Raw genomic sequence first — 17,255 nt, 5'->3', positions numbered from 1 at the left:
ATAATGGTTTGATTCTTTCAAATATATTAATTGGAACTTGTGCTTAGTTTTAAACCTCAAGTTTGGAATGCTTAATCATTATCATTCATTCCTAGGCCTAAATTTGAAATTTACATTGCTCTAACTTGAAAATCATATTAAGTAGTTTAGCGTATAATGTCTTAATAAGAATCTTGACACTCTTGAGCACGTCAAATATCTATGCATAAGAGGATGAGTCTAGTGAAATTCTTTAGCCTTTATTTAGAGAAAATGGATTCTATTGATGTAAATGCCAGAACTTGGTGGTGTCAGATCTTGAAGTTCTCTTTTTTTGTTTTGTAAATATTTGAAGCATTGACAGGAAGGTGCATTGAAAAACAACCAATAGTCTCAGCTAAGAGAGCCTAGTATTTTATGTTCTTATGTAGTCTTTTGAAAACTAGGATTTGTCAACACTAGAGCGAATTTTGCTAAAATGTATTCCTGGTTTGTTTGGGTTGGGTTATACCCCTCCAGTATGACTAACCAACTAAAAAATTTGGTATTTTTGCCTTCTTATGTTAACTAATACATATACCAAACATCAGTTTTTCAGTTGAAAACATTTCAATACATGCTTCACTTAATTCTTAGATCAAGAACTACAAAAAGGTTATCTGGGCTTGTCCTAGATTAATTTGTGCAAACTTTTCTATTTTTGTCTTCTACCAAGACATTGCTGCCAAATATTACTTCTTTTCTTTTGTGATTTTATTTTTTTGCTTTCACTTTGGAGGAGAGGTTCATATGCTCAGTGTGGACATGTTGAAGCCTTTTCTTCCTGTTAACAAATAAACTTATTTGAGCATTGTAAAATGTTGATAACTCTATCACTTCCTATAAAGGTCGTGTTGTCATCAATTCTTCTGAAATGAGCATCTCATTCCCTTTAAAATAAAGAGATCAAATGCTCGATTACATGGAATCATATTCAAAGTAGGAAAAAAAGCTAATGTAGAACACTTATTCTATAGATCTTTTGGTTAGGGTTTTTTGCTAATACTCTTTTCTATCTTATCTAGTTCTTAATTTCTTTGATTGATAATAGCCTAGCAAAATGAGTTTAAAGGAAATTGAAGGAAGATTGTGATCATGCGTAAAGGTGGAAACTATCTCTCAAATAAATAGTGTTTGGAAGGACAACTAGAAAGTAATGAACCCCTCTTTACCTATGTGACATTCTTTCGTATAGGAACGTAAGTGATAAATCTGTGTTGTCATTATGTGTAGCATGTTTCATTGTATTATAACACCATATATCAATTCCAAAGTAGTACAACCTACAAGATTTCATTACTTATCATGATTCAGAACATGTTATCAAATCAATCATTATAACACTAATGTGGGTCGGAATAAGGTCAGATATGTCTTTTGTAGCTATTGGCCTTTTTGAAGAAAAAATTGAGAATCTTTAGGATCTAGATGTGAGATTGTTATTCTATTTTTATGTACTATACCTAGATGGAATGAGAAAAACATATCGTGGCATGCCATAGTAAAAATTATAAAAAAATAGTTATTGATTTCTACACTTATCTCATATGGGATTTTAATGTGTTTGTTTATGGGACAGGTTCAACAAAAAGTCATTGATGTCATTACTTAAATAGCTTCCGCTGTGAAAAAATTTCCAAAGCGATGTGTGGTGCAGTGCCTTTGTGTATGGAACAACCATTTATATTTCCTTGATATAAACCTTCTATCTTCTGTTTGCCGATTACTTTTCATTCTTGTCATGCATCCTACAAAAGATCTATGCCCTGGTACAAAATGCTAGTTTTAAAATAGCTACAGGAAACAAGTTTTTGTTGGTTTTTTGAATTGAGAAACATGGAAGAAAAGACTTCAAACCTTTGCTTCTATCTTCCATCGGCTTCTCCATTACTCAAGGTGAGTGATAGTTAAAACAAACTTATATTGCAGGAGCATGCTGTGAAAAGAACTCCTTCAATGACTGAGCTCAATGAAATAATGTTGGGCAGGTAGGCTTCAACAAAGTACGTTAGCTTCTTTAAAATATTTTCCTGTATATCAAAATTTTGATTACCTTTAAATGTTCTCCTTGATCTCGGGTTCTAGTTTTCTAACTATCACAAGCAACAACTTAAGCAAAGTAACCGGTTATTTTGTTTTCCATTTATGACTTTGTTGCTTTCCTTCTTTTCTAGTTTTACAAGCAGTTGCTTTCCTATTTGACCAATTGTTTGTTTTAATGACAAGTCCTATTAGAGTTTCTCTGTTCAAAGTTATGCTTTCAATTAAATATGAGTAGTAAAAATACCATGCCGGTGCGCTATAATGCTTTTTGTTGTTGCCATATAAGTATTTTTCTATCACAGGTGGTGGATGATTCAACATTATAATAGTTTATAGCATTATAGATTCGGTCATCAATTTTTCTTATACCATTTGTTCTTTTGTTATTTTGGTTGAGTACTTTTGCCTTAGGCATCTCACCTAGAGGCTTTGATTTAAATGTTCCTTGCATGATCCTTTAATTAATTCCCCAAGTGATTTTGTTTTCTAATAAAGAGTTGTCTAAGTGATTATATTATCATGTATTGATTTCTTATATAAAATTTATTTACAAATACGGCTTAACAAAAACAATGGAGATGGCCATATACTTTATTTCTCTCATAATATTGACATAAACTAGAAAAGCTAACCAATTAGAGTATGTGAGCATGTGAAACTGGTATCAGTTTGATATATTGACAATATGATCAAGTGCACTCATGAAATGCCACTTTGTATCTGATAGTATTGAACCTTTCATGTCATATACACACATCTACTAATATTTATGGCCCAAGGATTATATCTATAGAGGATTAGTGATTGATGAACTGGCTTGTAGTTCTACCCTAATAATTTAGCACTTTAGCACTTAGTATCCTGAAGAACTCTTCTTTTAGGAATATACAGACAACTGAGAATGGACTTAACCTTCGTGATTTGGATTCTATATTTTGCCAACTGCAGTGTATGCTTTTTCGCTCTTTACTTAAGCTTCTAACTTGTTGGATGCAATTGAACTTCAAGTGAGCTTACTCACCTTAACCACTGGTTTAGGTTAATGTGTGATTCTTTTTTTTTTCCTTCTATGTTAAGAATATTCTTAGCTGAAAATGGTGTCCCTTTGAATCTCTTGGCTTGAATCATAATTAATGTCTTCAAGCCATATTTATTATTAAATTCTGATGTTATCATTAGCTAGCCTCAGGTTGCCATCCATGATTGGGAGTTAGTAATGTTTTTTGGCCTGGGTTCAACCATTTATTGTTCTTATGAGTTCTCATTTCACCAGGATCAAAGTGAGATACTTTAGTGTCATTGGGGTACTTGCCCATGATTGTTGTTGTTGCGACCTTTTGATTTTTCTCTATTGTATCAACTTCTCCTATATAGTGCTGTGATCAAACAATGTATTAACATTAAAGAGATTCAAATTAAATAGAACAATTTCAAATGATACTACATTATAAACTGGTTCAACTTGAAATCCAAAATAATTTGAGTTTGAATATCATAATAGTGAATAAAATCTTCAAAAGAACAAACAGTGCAACTAACTAGTGAGATGAACTCAGCCAATTATGTCATGCCCCAGAGGAGTCCCTGCCAGAGGAAAATCCGGGAGCATCTCCCCTGTACCGATAACAATCTGAAGCATGAATACGTCACAAACAAAATACATCAGCCCACACGGCTGGAATATATATATATATATATATACAAACACACAGTTATATAGTCAGTCCACTCGGTTGGAACAAAATAACCACAACCACGCAGTTATATATATATCAGCCCATACGACTGTACTAAGAATATAACGGGAAAACAAAAGGAAAGTCCATGCAAACGAAAACAACACAATGCGTGCCGGCACGGTTTAAACACAAATACAACACCAAAACGATAAAATAGTCACATGGTTAAACACCAATACAAAGCTAAATCAATAAGGAATATATAAAAAAAAAGAAATCAAGAGCGAGGTAAACCGTCTTTTGATGTGACGTGGGACCGACAGACAGGATACTCCGAGCGACACGACATATCTATGTGCTAACTTGAAAACAACAGGAAAAATAAGGGGTAGTGAGTTCAACAACTCAGCGGGTATCAAGCGGACATGCATAGTAAAATATAACTATCAGTAAAAATCATGCGGTATAGTTTTCCGAACAATAATAGGAAATGTGAACTGAAAAGGCTGAAGAAACTGTACTCACTAGGACCTCCTATCCGGATATAAGGGTCGTCAGACCAGACATAAAATGTCTCCTAATATGCATGTCAATCATATGCAACCACCAAAAATGCAACATACAAAATGCAGCAACCGCAAGCAATAAATGCAATCCATGCATATGATGAAAATATGACATGGTCACCCCTGACGCCAGTTAACCATCTCACATGCGATGGTGAGACCGAGTGGGTAGGGCTATGACAACTGTGCACTTTGTCATCACTACTCCTGAGTGACCGAGTGGACAGTCGGAGTACACCTATCCTCCTACCCAAACATATCATGGTCAAGGGGAGGGATCCCTGCCCGCTACACGCTGCAGTCATCGCTACTCATGAGCGGACCGACAGAGCAAACTGCACACACCCTGCCTGATGTACCACTAATTCTTGAGTGGTTGTATGTGCAGATCATGTAACTGGCGATCTGCTCAACAACAATGGAGCCGACAATCGCTCAACATGCAATCATGCAAGATGGTGCATGACACTACAACATGTAAATCCTAACACCTCCATAATATATACCAAAAAGCTAAAGAAATCCAACAAGGATCTAAGTATCGTGAAACTAGGTACACATGTCAGGTATGTCTAGTAACTAGTCCTGTACACATGGCAAGAACAAAAAAATATTAGTCTAAATGCATAACAGATAATAACAAACAAAGACATGCTATAAGTATCAAGTAGTGACATACCAATGGTAGCTAAACACAATCATTACTACTCGCTATAAATTACTACGCATATCAAAAGAGATAAGTCAAAGGTACCCGCCTAAAAAATAGAGATCGTATCCGAAATAGAACGAACCCATGTCGAGACTCTTATCTCGAATCAAAGTCCTGCAAATCACATATTGTATAGCTTCAAGACTAAACTAATAGGGAAAAACCCTAATCGAAACGATCATTAATTAACCCTAATTAATGATAATCCAATAATCCTCAGTCAACCAATTGTTTCATCTTCTGATCCAAATTCATATTTAGTAATTCATATTTAACCAAACCTAGCATCATGAATCACTTAATTCATTACCAATTGATCACTAATCAAATCTTATCATAAATCATTCTAAATTCACTAATCACTAATTATCCAAGTAACAACAGATTAACAACTACACCGTTCCAATTTAAATCTACATTCATGTATGAATCAAACCACAACTTACCCAAATTTGAGTATCCTTCTATCAGCCCACTACCGGAAAACCCCTTACTGTCGGAAAGATGGTCGGAACAGCGCTATCGGCCAGAGCTAAGAAAAAAACAGGGAAGCTGATTAAGCACAAAAGTCTCAACACCAACATAGCTTCTGAATATTCCAACACTAACCCAGGCTCACCCTAAATCTGATTGCTCTACTGTTGGCATGAGATTGGTGTGCTTACTTGTCGGAAAAGTGGTTGGAGTTGTGGATCGCCACCGACGAACAGTGCAAATTGAAACCCTTAATCATATCCACTAATCCCTCTTTGATGAACGCTAGTTGCAACTGTGGAGGCGATCCGAGCAGAGGAGAATGGCGTCGCTAGGGCACGGCTCGAAGAAGAATGTGCTGGATCTGTGTCGGCACTAGGGCACGACACGCTGATGGTGGATCCAAGCTAGGGTAGAGGGTGGCTAGGGCACAGGCGACGGGATCGGGAAAGGAGATGGAACAAGGCGGCGGTGACCTAGCATCGGCTCGTGGTGGTCGGAGGAGATGCGGAGAGAAGGGAGAGGAGGCGGCATCTGCGGCTGTGAAGAGTCCTGGCGCCGACGCTCGATGGGGGCAGAGGGCGATCGGGGATGGAGATGGGGAAATCGGGAGGAGTTGTCGCGAGAGGGAGAGGGCGAAGGAGGAATGAATCAGGGAAATAAAAAAAAAGAAACCTATGTTTTAATGTATACATATACTTAGGTTATTTGATAAATCAATTCCCACATAAGTGGTATTCCAAACAGGATTTTCCCAAGCCTATAGATTCGCCCCCTCAAAATACGCCTTATGAGCTTCGAAAAATTCTCAGAAAATTTCAAAAAATTCCAATAAGATTATTTTTCAAATAACCTTATTATTTAATTATTATTCCAATCAATTCCCAAGGAAGAAGAATAGAAAGATTTGTAAAGATTGCAAAGTCATCCCTAGAGAAAGCTTAACTACCCAACATAGGTTAGTAGTGTTGGATATACGCCTCAAACATAGTATCAATAGAAAGAAAATATATACGATTCCTAGAATTAAGTGGTGGAAGTTAAAGGATGGGAAACAAGATATATTTAAGGAGAAGGTAGAAGTACCAGCATTAGGTGAAATATACGGTGACTCTAATACAACATGAGATAAGATGGTATCAAAGTTGAAAATAGTAGCTAAGAGTGTACTCGGTGAGTTAAAGGGACATGCACCACTAAGTAAAGAATCTTGGTGGTGGAATGAGAAAGTACAAGATAAAGTGAGGAAAAACGAATAGCTTATAAGGAATTATATATTTGTAAGTATGAGGAAAACTTAAAAAAATACACAATAGCCAAGAAAGAAGCTAAGAAAGTAGTGAGTGAAGCAAAAAAATGAAATTTTTGAACGATTATATAAAAAATTGGATACAAAAGAAGGGGAAAGAAACATTTATAGAATAGCTAAAGTGAGAGAAAGGAAAACAAGAGATCTTAGCTAAATAAAATGTATTAAAGATGAATGTAATAGGGTATTAGTAAATATGATGGAGAAGTAAAAGAGCGGTGGAAGAGGTATTTTCATCAACTTTTTAACGAACATTTAGGTGACCAACTTAACTTAAGTAATTTAAGTAGATCAAATGAGTATAGAAATTTTAATTTTTATCGTAGAATTCAAACTTCAGAAGTAAAATAAACTTTAAATGAGATGTACAATGGAAAAGTCATTGGATCAGATGATATTCCGATAGAGGTATGGAAGTGCTTAGGGAAACAATATATTGAATGACTTACAAAATTATTTAACATGATATTAAAAACGAAAAAAATGCCTGATCAATGGAGGATAAGTACTTTAGTTCCCTTATATAAGAATAAGGGAGATGTACAGAATTGTGCAAACTATAGGAGTATTAAATTAATGAGTCATACTATGAAATTTTGGGAAAAAGTAATAGAAAAAAGATTAAGGAAGGAGACCAGAGTGACAGAAAATCAATTTCGGTTCATGCTTGGAAGGTCGACAATAGAAACTATACATCTTCTTAGACAATTAATTGAAAAATATCGGGAGCAAAAACAAGATCTACACATGGTATTCATTGATTTAGAAAAACTTATGATAGAGTCCTAAGAGATTATATGGAGAATTTTAGGAAAGAGAGAGGTGTTAGCATAACATATATTGAATTATTTAAGGATATATATGAGGATATAACGACCAGAGTAAAGACTTCAGGCAGAGTAACTGAAGCATTTCCAATAAAGATAGGGTTACATCAAGGATCAGCTCTAAGTCCCTATCTTTTTACACTAATTATGGACGAACTCACTGCGCACATTCAAGACACAGTACCGTGGTGCATGTTGTTTGTAGATGATGTTATTTTGGTGGATGAAACATGTGAAGGAGTAAATGCTAAACTAGAATCTTTGAGGAAAACACTAGAAGGAAAAGATTTTAAGCTTAGTAGATTAAAGACAGAATATATGGAATTTAAGTTTAGTAATATTAGAAGTAATGAAACAATTGTTAAGATAGGAGAGGACGAGTTGCCCGGAACCGAGAGATTTAAATATTTAGGATCATTTTTGCAAAACGATGGAGGGATTGAGAGATATGTCTTACATAGAATACAAGCAGGATGAGTGAAATGGAGAGGAGCGTTGAGTGTTTCTTAAACTTAAAGGTAAGTTCTATAAAACCGCAGTTAGACCTGCTATGTTATATGGAGCTGAATGTTGAGCTATGACTCGAGTACATGAGCAGAAGATGAGAGTTGCAGTGATGAGAATGTTAAGGTGGATGTGTGGACATACGAGGATGGACAAAATAAGAAATGAAAGCATTAGAGAGAAAGTTGAAGTTGCGTCTATTGAGGAAAAACTCCGAGAGACACATTTAAGATGGTACGAACATGTACTTAGATGATTAATAAATGCTCCAGTTAGGCGATGTGAAACTATGATAAACATGCATATCAAACGAGGAAGAGGAAGACCAAAAAAGACTTGGTTAGCAACAATAAAACAAGATAAAATTTATTTAAATATAGATGATGATATAATAGGAGATAGAGCTCAATGATATAAAAGGATTCATACAGTCGACCCCACCTAGTGGAAAAAGACTTGGTTGTTGTTATTGTTGCCGTATTTTACAAATTACCAAAACAAATGACTCAACTTCGACTAGAAGACCCAACACCCTAATGCAAGAAGAAAACGAGACTAAGAAAAGAAGCCCTCGGGTGTGCACTGTCAAGTATAAGACCTCTCATCCATCAAGTCATTCCGTCTCCTCATTACCTGCACCATATAGATCTAGTGAGTCTAAAAGACATAACAAGTTCAACCTTTTATATAAATATCATTTGTCGCATTCACAAGAAATATTTTGATAAGTACCATGTTAAATAGTGATAGAGAGTAACTTCTGACATTAGTTTCATGAACCTCCAAATTACCCTAAATTAACATTCCCTTCTTTTACCTTTGTTATCTTTTATTTTATTTGTAAGACTTGTAAGTAAATTACAAGACTTGTAATTAACATTCCCTCTGCTCGTTTGACGAAACGTTTACCCTAGTACTAGGTTGGTAAGGTTCACCAGACCCTTCTTAAATTGGATCCCCTAATCCCTCTGTTTTAGTAAGGTTCACCGAACCCTTTTTAAGTTGGATTTCCTAACCCTTTGTTTTGGTAAGGTTCACCGGACTTTCTTAAGCCGGATTCCCTAACTCTTATTTGATAAGGTTCTCTTAACCCTTCTTAAACTGGATTCATCGAGCCAGGACATAAAATTAAAAAGTTATTTGTATCGACCTTTTAACAATTTCAACCACTCAGAAACATAAGATTAATCGAGCAAGGACTTCTACCTACTGTTAAAAAAAAGTTAATACTATTTTGGATAAAATAGCCAAGCCGATACCTAGCAGTATATCTACCTAAACCAACTAGTAACAACATAACTTTTAGACAACGTATAATGCACTGAAACAATAAAAGATGCATGAAATCTGTAATTTTTAGTGTCATTTGAAAGCTTGCTATTGCATGAATATACTACAAGATCAGTTATCTAAGTGCATGTCTATTAATGACCCTTTGAACTACAAAATTTTTGCATGTCAACAAATTAATATAAAACAACACAATAACCTTTTGGGCAACAAGGTTTTGCATGTCAACAAATTAATACAAAACAATGCAATCAGATCAATAATTCTTCCTATTTGGTCAAAACAAAGGCAAGTCAAAATATACCACATTTAAAAAGTATCAAACAACAAAACAAATGTACGTTAATTTAGCTTTCTCATCCATAATCTGTCTTGTTATTGAGTATGTAATATGCATGCTTTCGTATTTATAATCCATGTAGCGCGATAAAAAGCAGAAACATAGGGAAAGGCGAATATAATCCATATAGTGCAATAAAAGCATAATAGAAAACCTTATGACATAAATCAAAATATTATACTACGATCCGTATGGTGCAGTAAATATCGAAAACCGAAAAGCGAACTTGCCTTGGTGTTTTTGCATATAGAAGATGACTAGCGAGACGTAGAGAAAGACGACCTTAAGCGTTCCGATGGGGTTCTTCCTCTATCTCCTCCGAAGTTGTTAGGGTTTGGATGGGGGTGTGGGGGAGGTCGACGACTTTAAAGGTGAGGGAGGGGAAATAAAACATGTATTTAAAAGGATAAGTCCAGTTGGATTGCTAGCAATCTGGTCGGATTCGTTAACTTATTAATACATTAATTACTTAAACCTATTAATGCTTTAATTACTTAAACTCAATTAGTATTTAAACGCTAACATAAATTTTAATTGGTTAAAAAGAAAAGAAAAGAAAAGAAAAGAAAAGAAACTATCAGTTGCACTTCTAGAAAAATGAAATTAATGACATAATATCTATAGATATGTTTGGAAAATCCTTCAAAAGATCTATGCCCTTGTACAAAATTCTAGTTTAGAATAACTACCCTAAGGATGAAAGTGTAATACATACTTAGCTACAGGTAACATGTTTTTGTTGATTTTTGAATTGGGAAACATGGAAGAAAAGACTTCAAACCTTTGCTTCTATCTTCCATCTGCTTCTTCATTACTCAGGGTGATATTGATAGTTAAAACAGACTTATATTACAAGTGCATGCTGTGGAAAGAACTCCTTAAATGAGTGAACTCAATGAAATAATACTGGGGTAGGTAGGCTTCAGCAAAGTTGGTTAGCTACTTTAAAATATTTTCCTGTATATCAGAACTTTGATTGCCTTTAACTGTTCTCCTTGAGCACAGTTTCTAGTTTTCTTACCATCACATACTGTCATGTTTTGCAGGAACAACTTAAGTAAAGTAACCAGTTATTTTGTTTTCCGTTTTAAAGTTAATAAAATTTGCAGGAACAACTTAAGCAAAGTAGCCCGTTATTTTTCATAGTATCATAAGGGATTCTGATTCAGGAAGCTATTCCTAATGAAGTTTATAACTCAGCTGATGAAGAGTATACTGCTGACGAAGGATAAAGACAATCAAGAGATTCTGATTTAATTTTAGAAGCTACTTCTAAGAAAGTATCAATTAGCAAGGATCCTGACCAGGACCCAAAAATATCTATACAAGATACTGCAACTTTAGCAGCAGCTGACCAGGGATTGATAGACCTTATTGGAAAGAGAAAATGGATTCATTAACCAAAATAATCTTGATGACTATATTAATAAAATTAATGCAAACAAGCAGCAAAAGATGGATGCAACGAAAACTATTTTGCCACTTTTCTAGTATCATGCTTATGAAAGCTCTGAATCCTCTAGTAGGTAAGATTTTTTTAAAAACTATTTATTTGTATCACCATGCCAATTCGTCATTAGTATATAGCAAATTTGTTGTACATTTAGTTGGTGCATATTCAGTGAAGGCTATAATCATCAAACAAAGCTTAATTGTGATAATTCTTAAGTCCTTTTTTTCCTCTTAATAATTAGTTCAAGCAATATGCTTCATTTTATTAGACCGTACAAATATTGTGTCAATTAATTGAAATCATGTGGGTATAGATGTAGAATAGTGATGCTATTATTTGGATTCATTAGAACCCCGACAGCTTGTTTGAATTCATCTTTTTCCTGAGTGTCTAGAAGGTTTACATATTTATCATTTCTAACTTTGGAAAATCCATTTCAGAAATGATATTTGATTTTTCATATATTTTTCTGAAAGTATTAATTTTGCACTGTGACTGGTTACCTCAGATTGATTGGATAAAATAAAGATAAAGATAAATAGCTAAATATTTTATTATTATGGTGCTAGTGTTTCTCTTTTTAGTGTGTGCCGGCCCTACTACATATCTTTTAGATTCACATAAAAATCCAACACCACCTTGAGATTCGATAAAAAAAAGGCAGCCCGGTGCAAGAAGCTCCCGCTATGCGGGGTCCCGGGGAAGGATCCATTGTATGCAACCTTACCCTACTTTTTGCAAGAGGTTATTTCCAGGATTCGAACCTGTGACAACTTTATCGTTGCGCCAAGGCTTCCCTTTAAAACAGATAGCTATACTTATATACAATTCCACTATAACCTGTTTGGCCCATCAAAATAGATGTTGTTACTCTTGCGTTGTAGTTAAGTGATTTCATTAAAGTTTATGCTGTGGGTCAAATAACCAAAGAATACTATAACATTTCTTTCAAGATTTTTTGTTTATTTATTTTTGTTAATGTTTGCATGAACATATGTATTAATTTTTGTGTGTTGATTATAAAGATTCAAGATTTTGTTGCTTCATTCAAAGTAAATATTTTCTCACATGAACAGTGTATGTAAATGAACTTTTCCATTGTAGATTAAATGTTTTTGTTTTAGTTTAGCCAATCCTAGCAAAATTACTACTAGGAAGATTAAACAAATTTTAGTCTATTGCTTAAACAAGTTTCTTTTGGTGCAATGGCTAAGAATTTCTTTTGTTTCTTGTTCAATATTAACTTTAGCAACAATAAACTTATAGCAACATATTGATTATATTTTATCTTGTTCATATTATAGAGACGATTTCCCCTAGAGAATATGCTTGAAGTGTATTTTTTAGATGAAAATTATATAAAATGATTTAGATTATACATATGCGCACATAATCATTACTTATTGGTTATATAACCCTAGCATCACAAATTTCTATATAGGCAGATAGCATATAATCAATGTAATTATTGAGAAATCTATGTATTAGATACACCATTTGGGTTAGATGATCATTCTTGTTTCGTGTCTTCCACTTATTCATATCTATATTTATCTTTTAACTTTTTTTATTTATCTTTCCCATCTTGTTTGCTTTTGCCTCTAATTTTTTTATCTTTATTTTCTCAATCTTCCTCAAAACCGTAAATGTTTTTATTTCTACTTTATATTTGATTATCTAATCTCTATGTATAGGTTTCAAGGATCTGAGTTTTGATCTTTCCAACAAGCATGCAAACACGTGCATTTTTTTTGAAAAATTGCATTTATTCATGGGGCTTTTGAGGTTGTAATTTTTTTCATTTCTTTTTTTCTTTCCCATTAATAGTTTGAGGATATTTTGATCTGAAGTGACATCTTATTATTGCATGCTAGGAGCTCTTTTGGAGTTTATGTTTGGTGTGATATTTACACAATTACTTGGACATGCATAGTAAAGGTTCATGATCTAATTATTAATATGTTAGTTTACTTAACACTTAAGTTATTGGTAGCAAGGTTTTTTTACTTAACTAATATGGTTAACAAATACTGGGTTTGTGTTCAATTTATGTATATAGGTGATCTTATTTAGCATATACGAGCTTCATTTTTCCAGGAATTATTATGGTCGTCAAGCCATGTTTGTCCCAACTATTTGGGTATGATTGCAATACAAGACTAGACTAAGTATAATGTGACACATGATCCTATTCAAATTGTATCGTTGTGGCATGTGAGTTCTTTGATCACCATTAGTTTTTCTCGCATTCTAAATAAAAATGACCCTACTTCTTGTATTTTGTTTGAACTCATATTTTATACCATCCAAAGTGCTCTTTGCCTCTACATAAGTGATGTTTAAAGATTACGATTTATGAGTCACTATATTTTGCTTAATAAGTATTATGAACACGGTTTGAAACACAAGTCTATAGGGAATAAGAAGGATAAATTGAAGGTGAGAGAACACAATGGTTAACCAATGTTTGTTGTGGCTTTGGGGTGTAGGTAACATGATCTTGCTTAGCTATTCTAGAGAAGAAGAGAACAATAGACAATCTGTTATGAACACGGTTAACCGTATTATGAACACGGTTTGAAACATAAGTCTATGGGAAACTCCAATTATGTTTTTTTTGGAATTACAGGCCTCTTGTTTTCTTTTAAATGGAATTAGTAGGGCTGTAAATGAACCAAGCGTTCGTGAACAAGCTTGGTGTTCGGCTTGGTAAGAACTTGTTTATGTTCGCTCAATATATATTAGATTAATTAAACAAACAAGCTTGAACAACTCGTTAAGCTAAACAAACAAGCTTGAACACATATGTGTTCAGCTCGTTAACGTTCGTGAACAATGTTCATGAACCATATTTATTAATAAAACTCTTTTCAATATTTTAAATAAACAATAAAATAAAATAAAATAAATAAATAAATTTAAATTATCAATCTTAATAACCAATCAAACAATTAAAAGTTTCAAACAAGCTTGAATTGAGAGTTTGATAACATCTAAATGAACCAAGCTCAAACCAAGCTCGAACCAAGCTCAAGCCAAGCTTGAATTGAGAGCTTGATAATATTTAAACGAACCAAGTTCAAGCCAAGCTTCAAACAAGCTCAAGCTCATAAAAAATAAACCAAGCCAAGCTTGAACACTCATTTCAAAAGTTTGGTTCATTTTAAGCTCGGCTCGGCTCAGTTATCTTATCAAACAAGCTTGAACACCCCAAAGCTCGACTCGGCTCGGCTTGTTTACAGCCCTAGGAATTAGATTGCAAAGTAGGAAAAAAAAACTAACGTAGAATAATTATTCATTAAATCTTTTGGTTCTTAATTTGTTTGATTGCGAAATGAGTTTAGAGGAAATTGAAAGAAGATTGGGATCATGCGTAAAGGTGGAAACTCTCTCAAATAAAGAGTAATGTTTAGAAGGAACGACTAGAATATAATGAATCCCTCTTCCTTGTCATTATTATGTTTAGTGTTCTAGTCTACATATATGGTGTGCTTCCATATAGGAACGTAAGTGATAAATCTAGGTTGTCATTATGTGTAGCATGCTTCATTGTATTATAACTTCATATATCAATTGTAAAGTAGTACAACCTACAAGATTTTCATTACTTGTGATGATTTAGAATATGCCGTAAAATCAATCATATAACACTTATGCTAGGGAGAATAACACTCACCAAGATATGTCTTTTAAGCTATTTGTTTTTTAAAGAGGAAATTGAGAATCTTCAGAATCTAGATAATATGTTTAGATTTTGATTTGGTTTTTATGTGATGTACTTTGATGGAATTAGAAAAATGTACAGGTAACATACCAAAGTGGAAATTACAAAAAGATAGTTATAGATTTCAACACTTCTTAATAAGAGATTTTAGTGTGTTTATGGGGACAAGTTCAGCACCTACTCATTGATGTCATTACTTAAATGGCTTCCATCATGAAAAAAATTCCAAAGTGATGCGTGGTGCTGTCTTTTGGGTATGGAACAACTATTTATTTTTCCTTCATATTCTTGTATCTATGTCAAAAGTTTTCTTGAATGAGTTGCTCCCATGTCGGCTCTCCCACTCTAATTTTCCATTGTAGTTAGATTTGAATTTTAAGGATATTTAATCTAGTGGGTCTAAGTGGATGTTTCTTTTTGACATGCATAAACGACAGGGCTGCTGATATTAAAACATGAAATCAAGCAATGGAATGCTTTACCATTTTTTGTGAGGTAGTTGGTCAATGATTTATTTTTGATATTAAAGGAATTTGATTTGTTTTTACAATTTTTTTTTAAATTTGTATAATCTCTTACAAGATGCTTTGTTGATGTTCAAGCTCTACAAAATCATGAAAGAGCAAGAATCCCAAGGTTTCGGTGAAGGCATTTCATGGATGGTATCTACAGTTGAAGACTTTGGAATTACGCCTATAAAGTTAAAGGTGCTGTTGGAATCTTTTTACAACTTGTAATTCTCACAAAATCTTTTCTTCAAAGTAAGCGTTGGTTATAAAATTGAATTAATTTTCGCAAAGAGTTTGGGTTGCAATCTACATAAAATCACGAATGCGACTATCTGATTTATTGGAATCTTACATAAATTTGTAGGCCCAGTTTAAATTTTTTTGATTTTTCAAATAATAATTGTTATGACGATCAGAATCTTAAGTTTTGCTTTCTGAGACATTAAAGGTTTCCTGACTGATGTCTAGCTTGCTCTTTTGAGTGCTTTGGATGCTAAGTGTGAAAAGAACGCATATAAGGTCAAGTATGAATGATGCAACATTATCTTTTTGTTGGATTTATTTAATTCATCACTATGGTTACTTATTTGATAATTATCTTTTTGTTGAAAAGACATATCTTTTTGTCGCTTTGTGACCAAAAGGTCACGGGTTCAAATCCTGGGAACAACCTTTTGCAAAAAGTAGGATAAGGCTGCGTACAATGGATCCTTCCCGGGATTCGCATGGCGGGAGCTTCGTGCACCAAGCTGTCCTTTTTTATTGAATTCTCTTTTTCTGAATCTAGATCTGATTGACTTCCTCACGAGGATATTAATGCTAAGATAACACCTAATTTGTTGAAGGATCTAGGAAATTCTGATCGAAAAGTATGAGATGCAAACTCATTATCCAATCTTTTATAATTTCTAGCATTTCTGTGTTAATAAAAACTGAATTTGCTTCTCTCAATTTATAGGCTTGTTTGGAATCCATTATGTTAATAAAATTCTAGATGAAGCACTTAAATTTGAATAAATTGTGTTTCTGTACATCTTTGATATGATATATTGCATTATCATGGGCAAAAAGTGCTGCTCCTATTTATTCTTCTTTCAGTTATAAGGTCTATATATGTGAAAATACTTTTCTTTGATCATTTCTCTTTATGTTTGTTATAGATTAACACTTTTTTTTGTAAATCTGCTTGTTCCTTCTCTTATGATTTTTACTTTGTAACAGATTACAAGTGACACCAGGAAGCTTGTCTATCACGCTCAAATCATATTGCTCGAGGTGCCAATATTATTCTTTCTAAAGAACTTGATAGTTCTATTATTTCTTAATTTATATCCTCAAATATCTAAATAATCATTGTTATATGCTCTATCAACTTTTTATTCTGTCCATAGGATTTACCATCTAACGAACTATTAACTTTTCTCATCAATACTTCACTTGTGATTTTGTTTTATTTTATAATGGGCATTTGTTTCTTACTTTCTTTTTATTTACATCAAGACTCCTTTTGAGATCTTAGGTGACCTTTTTATATATTGATTAATTCAAATTTTAATTTGGATAACAATGCTTTTTTTTTAATCTGTTTCTTGAAACAATTACTTAATTAAGTATTTCTAACAAATCTGATGCATTTTTTTACTCTGTTGTCTTGCAGTTGATGCTTGCACGGATTTGTTTTCTTGCTGTGTTGGGAGTTAAATTCATTCCATTCTCCCTGATAACTACTGCTCTTTTGTAATTTGAGAGCTTGCTTTTCTTGGATGCTAAGATTTCTATAATTGCAGGTAACAATTTGTTTGACATA

At 33.5% G+C, this 17,255-nt stretch overlaps 1 long non-coding RNA gene across 3 annotated transcripts in view; it reads left to right on the top strand.

Moving 5' to 3' along the window:
* Positions 1-977: 977 nt before the first annotated feature.
* Positions 978-17,255, top strand: part of LOC122056554 — a 34,839-nt gene continuing 18,561 nt past the window's right edge. Inside the window, exons 1-6 of one of the 3 annotated variants that reach the window (XR_006133261.1) lie at positions 978-1,684; positions 1,948-2,021; positions 15,377-15,434; positions 15,542-15,646; positions 16,670-16,723; positions 17,106-17,235. This is a non-coding gene — a long non-coding RNA (uncharacterized LOC122056554). Of the gene's footprint in view, positions 1,685-1,947; positions 2,022-10,582; positions 11,289-15,020; positions 15,194-15,376; positions 15,435-15,541; positions 15,647-16,669; positions 16,724-17,105; positions 17,236-17,255 lie in introns of those variants that run through there. The other 2 variants (XR_006133259.1, XR_006133260.1) reach the window with 2 other exon arrangements.

The sequence above is a fragment of the Zingiber officinale genome, chromosome 3B (assembly GCF_018446385.1).
Source record: "Zingiber officinale cultivar Zhangliang chromosome 3B, Zo_v1.1, whole genome shotgun sequence".
NCBI lineage: Eukaryota > Viridiplantae > Streptophyta > Magnoliopsida > Zingiberales > Zingiberaceae > Zingiber > Zingiber officinale.
The sequence above is the reverse complement of the archived record's forward strand: the minus strand, read 5'-3'. Positions and strand labels throughout refer to the sequence as shown.